Below are 16,623 nucleotides of genomic sequence, written 5' to 3'. Positions count from 1 at the left end.
TCAAGTCTCACTTTTTTTTTTTATGTGGTTCAATCATAATTTTATGAAGATTTTGGGCATTTTTACAGGACCGAAGAGTGCTGATGGCATCCATTTTAACATGATAAACCCTGATTGTCATCCCAAATTTACTAGGTATCAGATCAGCTCATCTGTTAGACTGCTATAGTCACTCCCTGACATCACTAGGAGTGAATGTGTTACATCAGTTAAGCCCTTTACAGTCAGCATGGTTTTAGGTAAATTGCATTAACTGAAGGGCTTAATGAGAAAAACAGCTTGTTCATGTAGAGCCCTACCTGACACATATATTTGAAAAGTGCAAGTGTCTGTTACATGGACCCCTAACAGCTTTATCAGATGAGAGGAGAAACCTGGCAAAGCTTAATGAGCTCATGGCAAAACATATGAACTCAGTTGAATGATTTTTGTCAGATCACCCAAACAGATACTCAGAGTCCAGGAAGAGATCCTGCCATCAGAACAAATGAGTTCTCAGCACACGTTCCTCAGCAATTTGTTTCTCCAAAGAGCTTGTTGGAAGGTAATTGACTTTTTCAGGTGCAAAATGAATAAACTGTAGTGGAATAGCAACTGCACTCTCTCTTTCTGTCAGTCACTGCAGTCTGATAACCAGATTTCTGCAGCTATTTTGAGTTTTACCTTGAGGAGAGAGATACATGCACAGACACACTCTGCACTGCGGGAGAAGAGTCAGTTAACGGAGGAATGATATGCCATGCTAGGAAGGAATGACATTAATTTTTTTCTGTATAGCCTTATTGATGGGTTGCTGTAGGACGTCCCATGTCTCATGACACAGCAGCCACCAGACTGCAGAGTCCAGCTGGCACCACCTTTCTCCATAGGGCCGTCAATAGGCAAGGGCAATGTTAGAGGGACTTCTACCCTGGACACCTCTTAGAAAGGAGGAGAAGGGAATGCTACACCCAGGCAAATGTTCGCAAGCCAGGCCAGCAGTCACCTCCTCCCTGCTGCTCTTCCCTTGACAACATAAAGCCACCCCTGCATGATGCTCATATTGAATCTACAGCCGAGGAGAGCCTGGAAAACTAGCTGGCACCACCATCCCCTGTGGTGGCTATATGAATGGGGCACACCAGCACCAGCCATGCCTTGAGCAAGAGCTGCTGCGATTGCTGAATCCCGAGCTCAGGGCACCCACACGGAGCTGAGCATCTGAGGGAACCTGAATACAGCCACCTGGTGTGGGTCCTGACTGCAGAGAGGCAGGGCAGGCTAGCTGCCAAGCCCAGCCAAGCTGGCAGCACCTAGGGCCACCAGGCTCCCTTGAGCCTCGGCTCTTACAAAAGTTCTGGGAAGGGGCATATGAAAGGGGCAACCTAAGTCCTGAGGCAGCTGTGAATTGCTGTCTTGGATTTAGGCACCTAAGTGCTTTTTTGGACCTCATCCCAAACACTTCATTGAGTAAGTGTTGCATTAGCTTTAACAACAGCCCAGTCAGAGGATAACCAGCAACGCAAATGCTCCAAGCTGCTCTTTTAATGCATCCTAGGATGTGAACAAATGATCACTGCAGAAACAGCTGTAGTGGGTTATGGTGTCATTATCCCAAGCTGTTTCCTTCATCACTCCTACAAGAAAATACCCCTCAGCAGAGTTTTCCTCACTGGCTTCATTGCAAAACCATTAGCCTAGTGCACTCCAGAAAACCAGTTAAGCTAGTACTACTGGCTTTATGTTGAAATGGATGAGCAGCTCCTACAACCAGTTCCTCTGACCCTGTAAGGAAGATGATGGCTTCTTGCAGGTAGAGGGGAATAGCATCTTAAGGTAGTATTATTGTTTCTGTAGAGATTGTTCGCCCCTTTCCTTAAATATGGAGGGGCCACTTGTAAGTAACTGATCTACTCTCTGAGCCTGGCAACTCGAACTTTCCTTCTAAGATGTGTTATATAATTGCATGATTTGTGGTGCTGTTCATGACCACAGTGTCCCTGTTAAATAGAAGGAGAATACAGGCTCTTTTTAAAAAGATGGGAATTGAAGGGTAAGGCTGTGTATGTCATTTTTCACTTTGGGCAAGTGTACTTTGACGTGAGAGGATATACGGTCACAGGTGCACACTGCCTGCAGGGCACAAAAAAAGACAGAGGTGAAGTAAGAAGACTCAGTTCTATTTTAATTTTCTGCTTGGAGTGGATATAATTCAGCGTCACCAGTGTTTTCTGCCCGACCATATGCTGCATGTGCACAGGAGTGCTATTGGAATCTTATTTCCAATAGTCGTTCATTCAGAGGCTGGCTGGCTGCTTTTCTCCCCAAACTTTCCTGAGTACAAACGAGGCACTCCAAAACAGCTTGAACTAAGAATCTCCTGGTCTCAGGCTTTTGTAATACTTGTGAGCTGAGAAAAGCTGAATGTGGTTTCCGTCCTAGACCCTCTGCTAGGTTTAACTGTCCGACTTTTGATGGTTCGCATTAACTGAAGGTTTGACCTTCCACCTTCAGTTACTTCCACCTGAGAGCCCCAGAGCCTGAGGCACAGTGAAGACAGTTGCACCTTTTTTGACCTGCAGAAACCTTGGGACTGGTCATGACGGGTGGCACCACTGACACCCTCAAAAGAAGGCAGGTGACATACTGGGGCATCCTTGAGGAAGTACAGCCTCCAGAAATTATTCACACAAGTGGTGGGTGCTCTTCCACCGGACCAAACCGCCTGAGAGCACCATTACGGCAAAAAGGAAGATGAGCTTCTGGACAAAAAGCCAGAACAGTTGTTCTGCACTGGAGACCACTGCTCTATAAATACCTTGGGTGACAACTTCGGTGTTAGTGTCTAGGCTTTGAGCATTAAGCCGTGAAATACTTAAATATGGCATTACTAATAACATGAAAAAATGAAAGAGAAATGCGGACGTTTAAAAAGTGTGACAACCCACTCTGAATAACAGTCACTTTAGTGATAGACAGAGGTTTACCAAACGTCGTATCACTGGCTGAAGGAAAAACCTGGTGAACCCTGCAGTAGATCACCTCCCTTGCCGGCACACCAAAACTGTGATTTGGAGACCCCTGCCCCTCAGCCAGCTCCCGTAGCAGGCTGCGGGGGTCACGGACGGTGAGGCCACGGCAGTGGGAGCAGAGCAGAGCTGTCCCGAGAGGACCTGGCACTCTGGGGTGCCTGAAGCCTTGGGGCACCGGCGCCACGGGCTGGGAGCCCACCGTGCAAGAACAAGCAGCACGAGCTATCTCTGTCAAGGCCGAGGAGGAGACATTGTAAGATGTTCTCCGGGGTATTTTTGCCCTCTGGGGGATGACTGTATTCGGGCAGGGTGGCTACTCAACCGAAAAGTGTGCACAGCATAAACGTCTTGCTGCACTCCTTCCTTTAAACAGCCTGCCTCCCCATGAGAGGTTACTTGACAGCTCTTTATCACAGCACTGCAATATACCCAACGACAAGAGGTGAAGTTTGAGCCCATGAAAGAGAGGATGTGACAAATTAAGGCTTTCGTAGTGTGTGTTTCTGATCCAAAGTACAGAAAATGCAGCAGTTGGTATAGGTGCAGTTTCCACCCATGAGCCTGAAAGTCCTCAGTGAATCAGGTGGGCTGCATAAATTGTACGGGAGGCAGCCTCAGATCATCAAAAGAACCTAGCAAAATGCCTGCTGACTCCTTCTGATTAATCTGAGTGAGGCTTTGCCTAATAAAAGATTTTTATTATTTGGTGCTTGGTTCCATTTTCCCACTAGTCCTGGATAGGAGGAGGGAGATGGAAAAATTCAGTTCAACAAGAAAAGCATTTTAGCATGAGAACTACAAAATCTACTTTGATTGCTCTACCCTCCAAGCAAGATTTATTTGTAATATCAGTATCAGCTTCCACAAGATTGCTTAAAGAATTAATAACTTCAATTACTTTCATGTGAAAATATGGTCTCTGCATCCACATAAAGCTTTATGGTGCAGAGTGACATTCTAGTGCCGGTGCTGTGATCCTTAGCACAGCTGCTGTAACTTTAAAGGTTATCTAGCAAAACCATGTTTCTTTGACACAAATACCTTTCAGGAAAAACTGTCTCTTCTTCGGTCCTTCCAGAAGTGCTTCCAGTGGAGAAGAGTTAAGAAATGAGGACAACAGCAGTGTTGGTGTCAGTGCATACTCTACTGAAAAACAGCATGAGAGCAAATGAGGGCATGGAGTTAAATTCAGCACCTACATACATGCACAAGGCAAGTTTATGACTGTGGGTCTAAAGACACATCCCCACTCACTCCTCCATACCTGCACACTCCTGGGCGTGAGGGGGAAGGAAAGCAGCTTGTCTGGTGTATCTCTGTGCAATTTGGATGCTCTATGCAGCTAATTTTTGTTAATGCAGTCTTTTTTTTTTTCTTTTTGGATTCACACTTTAAGCTAAGATGGGCCTGTACTACTCCCACAGATAACAGCACACTCCTCAGGCAATTTCATAGCTTTATGTCAGCCGTTTTGAAAAGACTTTCTATTAAGACTGGATTTAAGCCATAATCCTTTGACCTCCTGGCACATTAGAGATCACGGTGACATGTCACTCCTCTCTGATAACAATTCCTCATGCTATCTCTGCCTGTCGCCATCATGGTGAGCTGCTCCGGGGCTGGGACGCCTCCCTGGCCTCCCTCCAGAGCTCTGGGATCTGTGTAATCTCCAGTGTCAAGATGTGTTTGGATATGGAAAACTGTGACATTCTGGTCTCTATCAGCTAGATAACAAGAGCTTCCACCCACTGAGGAATTGGATTTCTAGCACTCAGTGTTCGTCAGCTAAGGGCCTGTGGGTTTTCTGACTGCTCTTTAACCCTGGATCACAGTCACATCTTCAAGGGGCTGCTCTTTGGAAGATAAACATAGCTTTTTTAGCTCAAAATTACAAGCCTTTCTCACATTTTTCTCTTTAACAAAGAAGGTCTGTAATCTCAGCTACTTGGGTGAGGCTTTGTGTGGGAACATACTGGCAAGAAGGGCTCTTGCAAACTTTTGTTGAACTTTTTGAATATACCAATTACAGATATGTCCAATTTCTTTTACCAAAAAAAAAAAAAAACCCACAAATGGGCAATATAGATAGCTTTCCTTTCTAGGTATCTCTTAGAACCAGTTCAGGCAGATCTATAATATGGGAACAGTATTTCAGAAAGCACAGTGCTGCCCTTTGAAATAAACAGATGATCTATAATGTAACACTACTGTAGCTAAAGGTGAGTCCAAGTTAAATAGCTATTATTTAAGTCCTTGTGGAACTAATAGGAACTATAGCACAAAGCGTTTATCGAAAGAGCTTTTTTACCATGTGCCGGGTCTATGTGTTAAAAGGCATCATTTAAGTGCCATTCTTCCTTGCCCTTTGGGAAATGGTTGTATTCGCTGAACGGCTCGCTATCGAGGCACCAGCGGGAGCGGCGCTCAGCGCTGTGCTGGTCACTGCACAGAGCGAAGTGACGGCTGCCCAGGCGGGACAGGGGACTTCAGGTCCTAAAGGCAGAACGCGGTAACTCCGGTTTTGGTTCAGCGGGTTCAGACAGACCCTTTGCCACTGGCCGATCCTGGGGAGCTGCCCGTGGCCGAGGGATGCCTGGTCTCATTCCCTGCCCTGCTGCGTGTCCCTCTGTCACGCTGCACATGTCACTCTGTCAAATGGCAGCATTTGGGGGGTGGGGGCAAGCGGGTAACTTGCTCCCGTGAAAGTTTCTCTCTATTTTGCCAAAAACTGTGGGCTGGCCAAAGCTCTGAGGTGCGGAACCCCTCCCAGGCTCCCTTTCTTGATACTCGCTGTTGTAACTCTACGTTCTTTTGCCATCGGTATACATGTTTGTTTGCTCTCTATAAACTTCAGGGCTTCAGGCATATCTTACAGCAGTGATTTCCACGACCTATGTGCAGTAGACATAAATAATAATCCCTTTATTAGTACTGTGTTTGCCGTCTTCTAGTTAATTGGTTGTACGTACATGCTCCAGAAAGTGATGAGATGTTCCTAAACTACCTTTCCTGTTCCTCAGTACTTTTCGTGCTTCTGTTACCTTGCTTCTCATGCCTCTTCTCCCTCAGATGACTCGCTATTTCAGACTCTTATTCTCCCAGATAAAGACCTGTTCAGTACACGCTATGTGTCCGTGAGTTAAATTATTTATGCTGCTAAGAATATATTTGCCGCTGTTCTGAAGATGAAGGTGCCTTTTTCCAAGTGGCTTTGTAATTAGTTTCATAACAGAGGCTAAGACTTTTTAGATAATGCCTATGTGCAAGCTGAATTTGCTCTCATCCTTCACTGTAACTCCAATAGGTCAGCATCTCAACTTGCCACAATAAATCTGGAATCATAATTTGACTGCATTGAGGTGTAGCCAGAATCTCTATGAGAGGACAGGGTGCGTCCTCTTGCCTTGCTAGGCCCGTGCTGGATACGGGATGCGACCCTATGGGCTGCTGGGTGCTGGCTTGGAGCTGCTGAGCACTCCTAAGTAACAACAAAATGGGCATTTCCGTGGAGCTCACCCATATCTTGCTGTAACATGTGAGAGCTGACCAGGGCCACTGTTCTTTTATCTTGTTTGAGGCATGTTTTTCGTTAGTACTCTTCCACATAGTGCGTGTCTCTCATCTGACTTTAATGGGATCCACATCTCTTGCTAACCACCTATTTTTGACCAGAAAACCAAGCTAAAATCTTGTCTGTATTTGGAAAAAGACCACCTCCTGGCTGCACGGATCTGAAACACCCGTCCTCAGCGACGGTAGGACTTGCCAGTGTCTGCAAGGCTTCACTCCCTAATGGGTTAAGCATAGATCACGGAAGAAATGCTGACGTGGCCTTCACAATCCTTAGCCTTCACGTATAGCCCTGTCGAGATCTACGGACCTGCAGTAGTGTTTGTACTGCACTTACATTAAATGTATCAAGTTTACGTTTCCTTCATTCGGCTCATGCAGGGATTAGTCTTCTGTATTAGCCTGGCTGTAAGCTTCCAAATTTTATACTAGGAAAGGTAGTTTAGATCCAGGACCGATATTGCTTGCTACTGCGTAACTGTTTCCCCTTTATCTTTCCCTCCCTTTAGGGAAGACCCTCTCCATCCTCGACTGCTTGCTGGGAGGCCAATTGAAACTCCTAATCAATCTCGAGAGCTTTTCAGCTGAACAACTGTACAAATATTTTGATCAGGAGACTCTTCTGAAAAATTAGGCCTTAGCTGTTCTGTTCCTCGTCTGGGCAACGGGGATAATTACTGCTATGACTTCCCATCTCTCCCGGGTGTTTTGATGAGAAACTCATTAATATTTGCTGAGTACTTTGAGCCAAGACCTCGAATGAAGGAGCTATAAGGATTGCTTTAACAATACTTAGCACTTGGAAACTTTGGGAAACATTACCTAATTTTCCCAAATGTAAAACAGCTAAATTCTAAAGGGTAATCTGTGGGCCACATCTCTTGATCTTTTCAGCAGTCTTCAGTGTTCAGATGTCTTCATACATACAGTATGTGTGCACAGTTACTTCATGTTAACTACTCTGTTCTTTTTAGCTTTTTGTCCATTTTTTTCTCCTGCCAGCACGCATCCACGTATCATACTGTAGGATTGTGAGGCTCTCCTCTCTTCCAACCCAGAGGATAGCTGAGTCCTTGCATTTAAAGGGAAAACACACTCAACTCATGCCCTGAACTACCACTCTCCTGCAGCATCGCTGTCTATGCGTCAGTCACTGTGTCACATCCCTGTCCAAAAGAGCAAGAGTCCAAGTTTGACAAATTACCACAGCCTGCGGCCCAACACTTTTTGCAGACCGTAACGGCTGTGAATTAAATTGTCCTCACAGAATGGTGGGCATGTGGTATCAAGAACTATTTCCCATCTACTCAGTGCACACCCACACCCATCCAATGTGCTTCTCTGGGATGCTTAGAAAGTGGTAAAACAGTTAAGAAATTGAATCTCCAAACACCAGGTCAAAGTACAGCTAAAGGAGCACCAATGAACTGACAAACAAAAACATCTCCTCTCCATGGCAATGCTTAGCCTTTCCCTTGATGTAGCTATAACGCATCTCAAGCTCCTCTGTCCCAAATTAAAAAGAGGTGCCAATTCTATAAACAGGTGATTACTGACAGGATGGGCAATGCGACATGTTTTCTTGAAAAAGCATAATAGCTATTTTGTTTATGAGTAGCATCTGTTCTAAGTAAGTTTAATATATCATGGCTGTAACATGTGCCATATAGGATAGACAAGAGGGAAAAATAGGCATGCTTTTAAAGACACATCTGTGGCTAGTTAGTTATGGTAAACTTCAGGTATGTGGTGATTTCAGCATATGTTCTTAAATACATTTCTGGCAAGTGGAGCTAAGACAAAAACTGTCACACTATTTCAGGGAATAATTCAGGCACCTACTCCCTTCAGACCACACCAAAATTTGAAGAAATCTGGTTGATTTCAGTGGAAAAAAAAAAAAAAATCCCTGACACAAGATCAACTCCAGAAAAGAAACCCAGCAACATTTGCAACAAACTAGGTGGGAGTGGCAGGAAAGCACTGGCCCTGAGCACCATGGCTGATGATGGGATGTAAAACATAAGCAGAGAGCTCCCCAGCTGGGGAGGTTTTTAGCCCAAAGAGAACTATAAAGGCATAAAGCAGCAATAACTTGCACTGAGTAGAGCAAGACTACCCATTCACTCATCGCACAGTAATGGCAAGCAGCAGTGCTGCTGCTGAAGAGCTGGCTGATGTGCAGTATGCGTGTGTGTTTTTCCTTCTCTCCTCCCTGTGCATTATTTCATCTATATTTCCCCCATCTGGACTGCTTCTCCTATGTTTGCGTGTTTCTGTTTCCATGATTTCTTTCTGTAATGGCCACTAAGTCAGACTTTCAGACGCTGCTCTTCATTTACTTAAGAACCGATCTCTGGTGGTCCTGTACTGTGGTCACTCAGACAGGTGGCACCTGCTCTGTTGCATCCTGCAGGGTAGTTATCAGAACCTGGACTCTAAAAAGAGGACGACTTTACCTCTCAGCTGATTTGCACAGCCCCTCTGCATTCCTGTCCAGATACTCTCCTTTGTCACAGCCACTTCAGGGCTTTGATTTACAGCTTCTTTGCTCTTTTTCTTGCCCCCACAAGCCGTACAAAGCAAAGCTGGTATAATGGCTCTCTCCTCCATTATGCCATCGTGTCACTCTGCCCCATCACACCAATTTTCACGCATCTCAGGAGTCCCCTGCTGCAGAACTCTGTGCCAGACGCTTTTTCTCCCTTTTCCCTTCTGCAAACCCCATTTCTACACTTCTCTCACATACACATTTAGTTCCTCCAGACTTTTTTAGGCTGGAAACTACAAATGGAAGAATGTCAAGCTGTGGTCCTCTTATCCGGAAAGAGCCAGGAGGGGGAGATCTCCCCATGCTGGCTGCAGCACAGTGGGATTTGCAGGGAAGCAATGCTTGATCATACTTGCACCTTTACTCTGATCATAAAAAAGGAGAATTGCTTTCCATGCCTCCTCTGCTTATATTTGCTCTTCTCCTGAGGGCCACAGTTTATATTGCAGTAGCCACCCGAGACTACGACCCCACTGATCTGGGCAATGAGCTTAGGCAAAGTTAGAAGCAATATCTGCCCAAAGAGTTCACACTATGAAAACACCCGAAGGATAAGCGGAAGCAGGAGCACAGATTCAACGCTAGGCTCTGTGGCTTTAAGGAATTCTTTAGCAACTGCACGATAGCTAACAAATCTATGGAAATGTCTTTCTTCCAAGGGCTGCACTTCCCTTCCCAGCCTACGAAGAATTCTCAAAAGAGATGTGACAAAAATATCCCCAAAAGCTGAGATGCAATTGGCATATGGTTCTGAGGTGTTCGCGTTGACATTGCTCAGTAAATGATCAAAATTTCCTTCTCTGGAGTGGCAGCTCCAGCTTGTGGGTCCTCCTCTTGCCACCCCCTAGCCAGTGCCACAGCAGCTTTCCGCAGTGGAACCATCAAAGCTCCTGGCTCTGAAGCGAGGACCTGCTCTACAGATCGCACAGCAAATATCCAACAGGGAGTCAAGGCTTCCTGGCCCAGGAAGAAGGGATGTAAACAGGACTATTTCCTGTGACCAAGGACAGCAAACAGCTCCAAGCTGAATAAAATTGCAGCCATCAAGAGGAGAAAATCATCCTGGAAATATTTTCATACAAGATACTAGAGATAGGCATTAAAAAAAAAAACCCTTCCAACTTGCCTGTCAGAGTCAAGATATTTAAATAATCAACTTTAACCAGTTTCTTTGATGGAAACCTATGCTATCATCATATTTAAAAGAAGCTGTGCCGTGACAAAAACCCAGTCTTTCTAATGACTGGGTTGCAGTCTACTTGTCTGGTACAAGGATGTGCCATGGGCAGAGCATGGGTTTCTCTAACCAGTAAATCTAAGGAGAAGTCCTCAGATAGCTGCAGCTATTAGGTGTTAACACGTCTGTGAGGGCTCCTGCAGAAAGCAGCAGCATCTCCGCGATGCTGGTGGCAGGGCCCTGGCGTGCACAGCCAGGCGAGCACCAGGGATTGCAGGCTCAGAGCCTCACTGCTAGAAGACGGAAGGAGAAGGTGCCCATAGAAAATTGGGTCAATGAAGATACAAAACAGGGCACTGGAAAACCTGTACTCTGGTCTGGGCTGTCCTGCGGACTGCTCCAGTGACCTTGGGCTAGTCACTTAACTTCACTGCCCTTGTTTTCCCAGCTGTTAACTACAGCATGTATCCAATAGGACTCAATTTATGAACGTGTTTTTAAAGCGCTTGGATAGCCTAGGGTAAAAGTCAATTAAGACAGGGAGAACAGTTGATGGGCCCAAGCAATTGCTGAAGTAAATGATTTGCAAGCATATTTTTTCAAGGGTGTCATTAAACTAAATTAGATTTGCAAATTATTCCCTTTTTTTTCAGAGGCTGAATAAACGATGGGGAGTAGAGAGGTGGGGAAGCAGGCCTCCAGTAATGCTTCAGACAAGCTCATGAATGTCATCAATGAAAACAGATCCTAATTGCACTGGCCTTGATAGTAGTACTGATAAAAGAGGAAACTAGGAATGTGAATTCAAACAGGCCCGCTTGGAAACAAATACAAACTACATCATCTTGCACTCTTCTTGAGGAAGTTGTCAGTGGATGGATTTGGAAGAATAAGGTTGTCTCTCCCGCCATCACCCACGTGCTGCAATTCCCCCTCCGGCTGCCAGCGTCTGAGGTCCCGGGGCCCGCAGCCCTTTCTGGTGCTGGGAGGAGCCCTTCATGGCATGGCCAGGGCACTAGCCCAGCCTGCTGGGCACCATTTGCTTTAAAAGTATATCCTCTGTTTGTTCTCCCTCCTTGAGGGACTCCAGTCTTCCCTTCTGCAGAACTTCCTTGTGCAGAGAAAGCTGTTATTTTTCCTATTGACGGAGCAGTGTGCGCTGACTGCAGCCCTGGAGGGAGGGGGCTGGAGGTGACTCTTGCTCTTTTCAGACAAAACAACCTGCGCCAGGCACACGGGTGTTCCCAGCAGGGCTGCTGCTGTCGGAGGGGCAGCCAGGGCCCTGGCTCAGGCCGTTCTCTGTTATTTTTCTGGGAGGATGCGGCGCTGCAGTTGGAAGTCTGTCTGACCCAGCTTCACAGCTCAGCGCCTGCGGAGCAGGCCCGCGCGGCTGAGACGGGCTCAGGGCTTGAAGCTAACCAGATCTTCTAATACTCTGTTTATTTGGCTTGCAAGTGCACTGCGCACGCTTTACCACTGGCGTAGGACGTGCGCTCTCTGTCGCACAAGTAGGCATGTTTATAGGGAAGGATTAGACGAGGATCTGCGGATCCTGGCGCCGGCTGGGAGGCGCGCGTGTGATTTCTGTAGGGGCCGGTGCCCTCAGCTTGCTCTGTGCAAGCAAATGCTTCTCCCAGCTGGGGGGGGGGTCACGGGGCTGGCACCAAGGCATGGTGCTGCAGAGCCAACGGACCCCCCACCCCTAGGGGGGTCCGAGGTGCCGCCGTCCCCCGGGAACGGCCCAGCAGGGCTGGCCACCGCGATCCCCGCGCCCACCGCACTGCGGGGGGTCCCTCGGCTCGGAGGCGGGCTCCGCGCCTCGGCACGGCCGCGCTGCGCCCCGGGCTCCCTTCCGAGGGACGGCGCGGGCACAGCCGGGCGCCCGCGCACAGCGGCCGGCGCGCCGCCCTCCCCAGCGGGGCCAGCGCCTTCCCCGGGCTCCGCGGGGGCTCTTTACTTAAAACAAAAAAAAAAAAAAAGAAAGGAAAAAGTGTCTACGGGGCGGGGAAGCCGCACAGTTTCTTCGGTGGAAAAAACAGAGTCTCTGAGAGCGGGCGCACGGAGCCGGGCGTGCTCCGCGCCCGCCCTGCGCCCGGCTGCTGCGAGTCAGCCGCAAGCGCCGCCCGCGCCCCGGGCCGCCGCCGCGCCCGGCTCCGCGGCGGCTCCGGCCGGGCTCGCCCCGCCCCGCCCCGCCCCGCCCCGCCCCGCCCCGGCGGCCCCGCCCCGCCTGCCGGGGCCGCCCCGCGCCGCGCCGCGGGGCCCGGCCGGGCGCTGCGCCGAGGGTCGCGGCCGCCGCAGGCTCGGCGCCGCCCGCCTGCCGGGGTCGCGCAGCGCCGCTGCCGCCGCTGCCGCCCGCTGCCGCTGCCCGGCCCGGCCCGGCCCGGCCCGGCCCGCCGGAGAGGTGAGTCGCGGGCAGGTAGGGGAGGAGGCGGGAGGGTGAGTGAAGAAATGTAGCGAAATCGCTACACCCTGGCTTTTCTTGTTTGTGTCTGAGCACATGGCAGAGTGCTGCTAAAGAAGCCTAATCTCTCTTTATATATATGTGTGTATATATATATATGTGTGTGTGTGTGTCTGTATATATTTATACACACAGACGCACTCATTTCTTTATATATATATGTGTATGTATCTGGCTTGTTGTATTCTTGCCTGCTGTGCTCTTGAATCTTTCCCTTTTTTCTCTTTCCTTCAGTGACACAAAAGTGTCTTGTTGCAAGAGGAGGGCTTGCGGCTCGCCGCCGGGGACAGTTTTGGCAGGTTCCCGTCCCCGCTCGGGTCGCTTTGCACCTGCTGGTTCCACTCACTGTTCTTCCTCCTCCTCCTCCTCCTCCTCCCCACCGCGTTCCCCGCGTCCCTGCAGGGGAGAGGGGCTCTTTGCGGGCCGCCAGGGCCCTGCGAAGGCGCCGCGGTTCCCCAGTTTTGCTTAGTGAAGTCCCGGGGAAGCCTGAGAGCCACTTTCTGGAGCTGCCCCCGGTAGCACCTGGGCCCTGCGATGATTTATTTGCTCGTGGGCCCTCAGCCCGCAGGCGGGGGGCACAGCTCCTGCACCCTGAGGCGGCTCCCTTTGACGGGGGTTGGGTAGCAGGATGTGGGGCCGGGGTCTGAAGCATCATCTGCCACCAGTCGTGGTATCTGTTTGTGTTATGGTATTTGCACAGCAGTCAAGTAGACCTTTTAGTTTATTTCCTTTTTTTAAAAAAAAAATCCAATTATGTTACAAAGGAGATGAGAAAAGCTGTTGTGTCAGAAGGAGAACTGGGCTGTTATGTCACTTCATAATTGCCCCAGAACTACAAATTATGGCCTTATTCTGCCGCTGGGTCTGTGCCAAAGGACTCTTGCATCTATTGAGTTTTTCTTTTGTCAAGAGTTGAGAATAATGGCTTTTTTGTGGCCCGGGCCCTACATGTTAAGTTACTTTAGCTCATGTTTTTAAGTGAAAATATGATGTAACTGTTCGGAGTAGTAAATCTGATCCACACAGTGAGCACATTAAATCTTGGCGAGTGACAATGAGAATTGTGTCTTGCCGAAAAGTATTTATCTACACTTCCTAGCACAAACTGAAGGCTGTAAAAGTTCTGATTCTGTCCAGAATGGGTGTTGCTGTTTGTGCGTAACAGACACACAGAAAATAGCAGCCTTCCGCTTGCAAACTGAAGAATCTCAGGCTAATGACAGAAAAGGTTTGCGCAGTTAGGAGATGCAGGCTTCGGCCACCGCAGGAGCCTGAGTCTGTGCCAGCTCTTACGGTTTTTAATCGCAGAGACGAGATCTGCGTGCCCTGTTACGTTCCTGCACTTCCACCGTCCCCCGCGGTACCGCTTTGAGGAAAAACTTTGGTTCTTGCAGTTATTCCAGCTCGGCTGGGACGCAGCGGGCAGCAGGAGCGAGTGGGAGCAAGCGCAGCTGGCCGTCCCCGGGGCGGAGAGGCGGCTAGGGCGGCACCTCCGGGGCGGGATGCCCTCCGAAGCTGCGCGCCGCCCGGCTCGGCGCACACATGCCAGCCTGGTCCGTCGCTGGGAAGGCTGAGTCTCGCGCTGGCATCCTCACGGTCTGTGGTGAGGTTCAGAGTTGCTTGTTGCCGCGATGTGCATTCGCCAGCACGTGGAAAATACTGATCTGTCGGAGTCTGTCTGGCTGCGTGTGTCGAGTGCCGTATTACAGTAGTATATTGTTCTTTAGATGCATAATTTCACTGGCCTCTTACGACCTAAAAAGCACACAGAAAATAAACAAGGGCATATTGTTCAGTGGGAAGGATGCAGAAAATTCTTTTGCTTTAGCTGTCCGGTTAGGGGAAGATTACTTTTAGGTATTTCTCCTGATTGCCAGAGAAATGACATGGCACATGTGAACTTGATTTTTGCCAAGACAGACTTATTTCTGAACTCCTCAGTCACCTTGGAACTAGCTATGAGTACATAGCAAAGTCCTGCCCAAATCTTCTGTTCTCATTAATTTGGCCAGAGTCCACCCTAATTAACCTTGAGGGAGTTCAGGGGTGGGAGAGCTTGGTATGAACCAATTGTTCTCTTGTAATTTGCTTTTCACAATGTGTTGACCCAAACCGAGAGCTGCATCTCTAAAATCCTCTGGGTCTTTTGCTGAAGCCATTACACTAGTTTATTTGTTTTTTAACAGATGTTGTTTTCCACGTCTTGAGTGGAAAGGGTTATCTCACTTTCTACAACCTTGTTATTGTGCTTTGTTTCAAGAGCCAGTGGACTGGTGGCTTGCTGGGGAAGCTTACTCACTGCTTCCAGCTACAAAGGGAGGGGCTGGTCAGCCCTTCGGCAGTCTTGATGTGACCATTAAGGTCTCTATGTGAACTGACGGCATCTTTTCACATCTCGAGTACAGATAACCCACAATTCTTTTGCTATTGCCAGTGCCTGCAGAGAACAGAAGTTGGCAGTAGCATCTTTGTTGTCTGAGCCTATTATAGTTAGGCTATTAATAGATCTTATCGGCCATAACTTGGATCATCGTGAAATGTGGGACAAGGGAAGGTTTTTTGAAATTTGGACTAACCTTAGCAAAGGAAAAAATAGAGTTAAAGGCCGAGTGCATTTTTGAAAGTGCCAAGGACACCCTAAAACTAACCAAGAGGGTAACAAAATAATAATAATGATTTCTGAAATTTTAGCATGGTTCCTCTTCCTCCATCACAATCATTGTGTGTTGCTTGCCTTGTTGGTTCAGGAGGGCTTGTCTGCACTCAAGAGCTGTGCCACTTCTCTCCAGTCTATACTTTGCACAAAGTAGCACCTCTTTGCCCACCACATGCCATGCGTCGGCAGGACTTGCTGTATAGGCATCTTGAGTGTCTGTCTTTTTTTTTTTTTAAACTAGTGCTTCAAATGCTACTTTGGCATTTATTTTCTTGTACGGCAAGGGGTCAGGGGGAAATCCTGCTGAGAGTACAAGGCAGGACATAGAGACACAAGAAAGAAAGATCAAAGACATTTGTAATACAGGAAGAAGCAGAGGGGCAATCCAGAAGAGAGGGCATTAGATTATACGTACAAGGGTAATATAAAGGGGATAACAGCACAGGAGAGGGTAGTAATGTCTGAAAACAAGTAAACAAACAGATGCATAAGACTCTGCTGAGAATTTATTTACTGCAGCAGACACAGTCCTTATCTCTTTGAAAGAGGAGAAGGCCATACCAACCTTGGACAGCCTGCATTCCCAGCCACATTTGTGAGGAAGAGAAAGTGTTTGTTTCCAGATTTTTCCTCCTTGAATCCCGGCCGGATCGGCTGGCCGATCCTGCCGTGATTAGTAGGATGCTAATGTGTGTAATCCTTTTGATCACAGAGCCCAAGCTCTATAAGCCATGTCACTGTCACCTCTAAGAAGTTCAACTAAGTGATGGATCCCTTATTAAAAATTTTTACTTCAAAAGATTGAATACAGTAATTACTGTGATCTCTTCTTTGATTTGTACAAATGGAGACCTTTTCTGTTTAAAGTAATAATAGTAATCCGTGTAGTCCCAGCACAGGAGTAGATTATCAACACTTTGCCTGCAGGTATTTTCAGTGGGACGATTGGCCTTTAAAGTCTTGATTTTAAGAATGAACAAAAAATGTGATTCCATTTACTTTGTTCCACCACAGCCCTGATGGACTGCACTGTACAAAAAAGTGTCATCAACAGCATGAAAATGTTCATTTGCATTCTAAAAAGTAGATTCTTCTATAGCTCCTTTTTGGGAGGGAGAGAGTTGGCTAATTATACTTTGTTTAATAAATGTACTATTTTGTTCTTCTGCTGTGACAAACAAAAGCTGTCATTTGAGG

General features: G+C 47.7%; 1 protein-coding gene across 2 annotated transcripts in view; it reads left to right on the top strand.

Moving 5' to 3' along the window:
• JCAD (junctional cadherin 5 associated) overlaps positions 1-16,623 on the top strand; it is a 68,278-nt gene that overhangs the window by 25,061 nt on the left and 26,594 nt on the right. The window contains exon 1 of one of the 2 annotated variants that reach the window (XM_009679632.2): positions 12,615-12,710. The exons of the other annotated variant lie outside the window; for it this stretch is intronic. The gene's annotated coding sequence lies outside the window, so the exon portion shown is untranslated. Of the gene's footprint in view, positions 1-12,614; positions 12,711-16,623 lie in introns of those variants that run through there. 2 annotated transcript variants of the gene reach the window in all.

Source organism: Struthio camelus, chromosome 2, assembly GCF_040807025.1.
Source record: "Struthio camelus isolate bStrCam1 chromosome 2, bStrCam1.hap1, whole genome shotgun sequence".
Taxonomy (NCBI): Eukaryota; Metazoa; Chordata; class Aves; order Struthioniformes; family Struthionidae; genus Struthio; species Struthio camelus.
The sequence above is the reverse complement of the archived record's forward strand: the minus strand, read 5'-3'. Positions and strand labels throughout refer to the sequence as shown.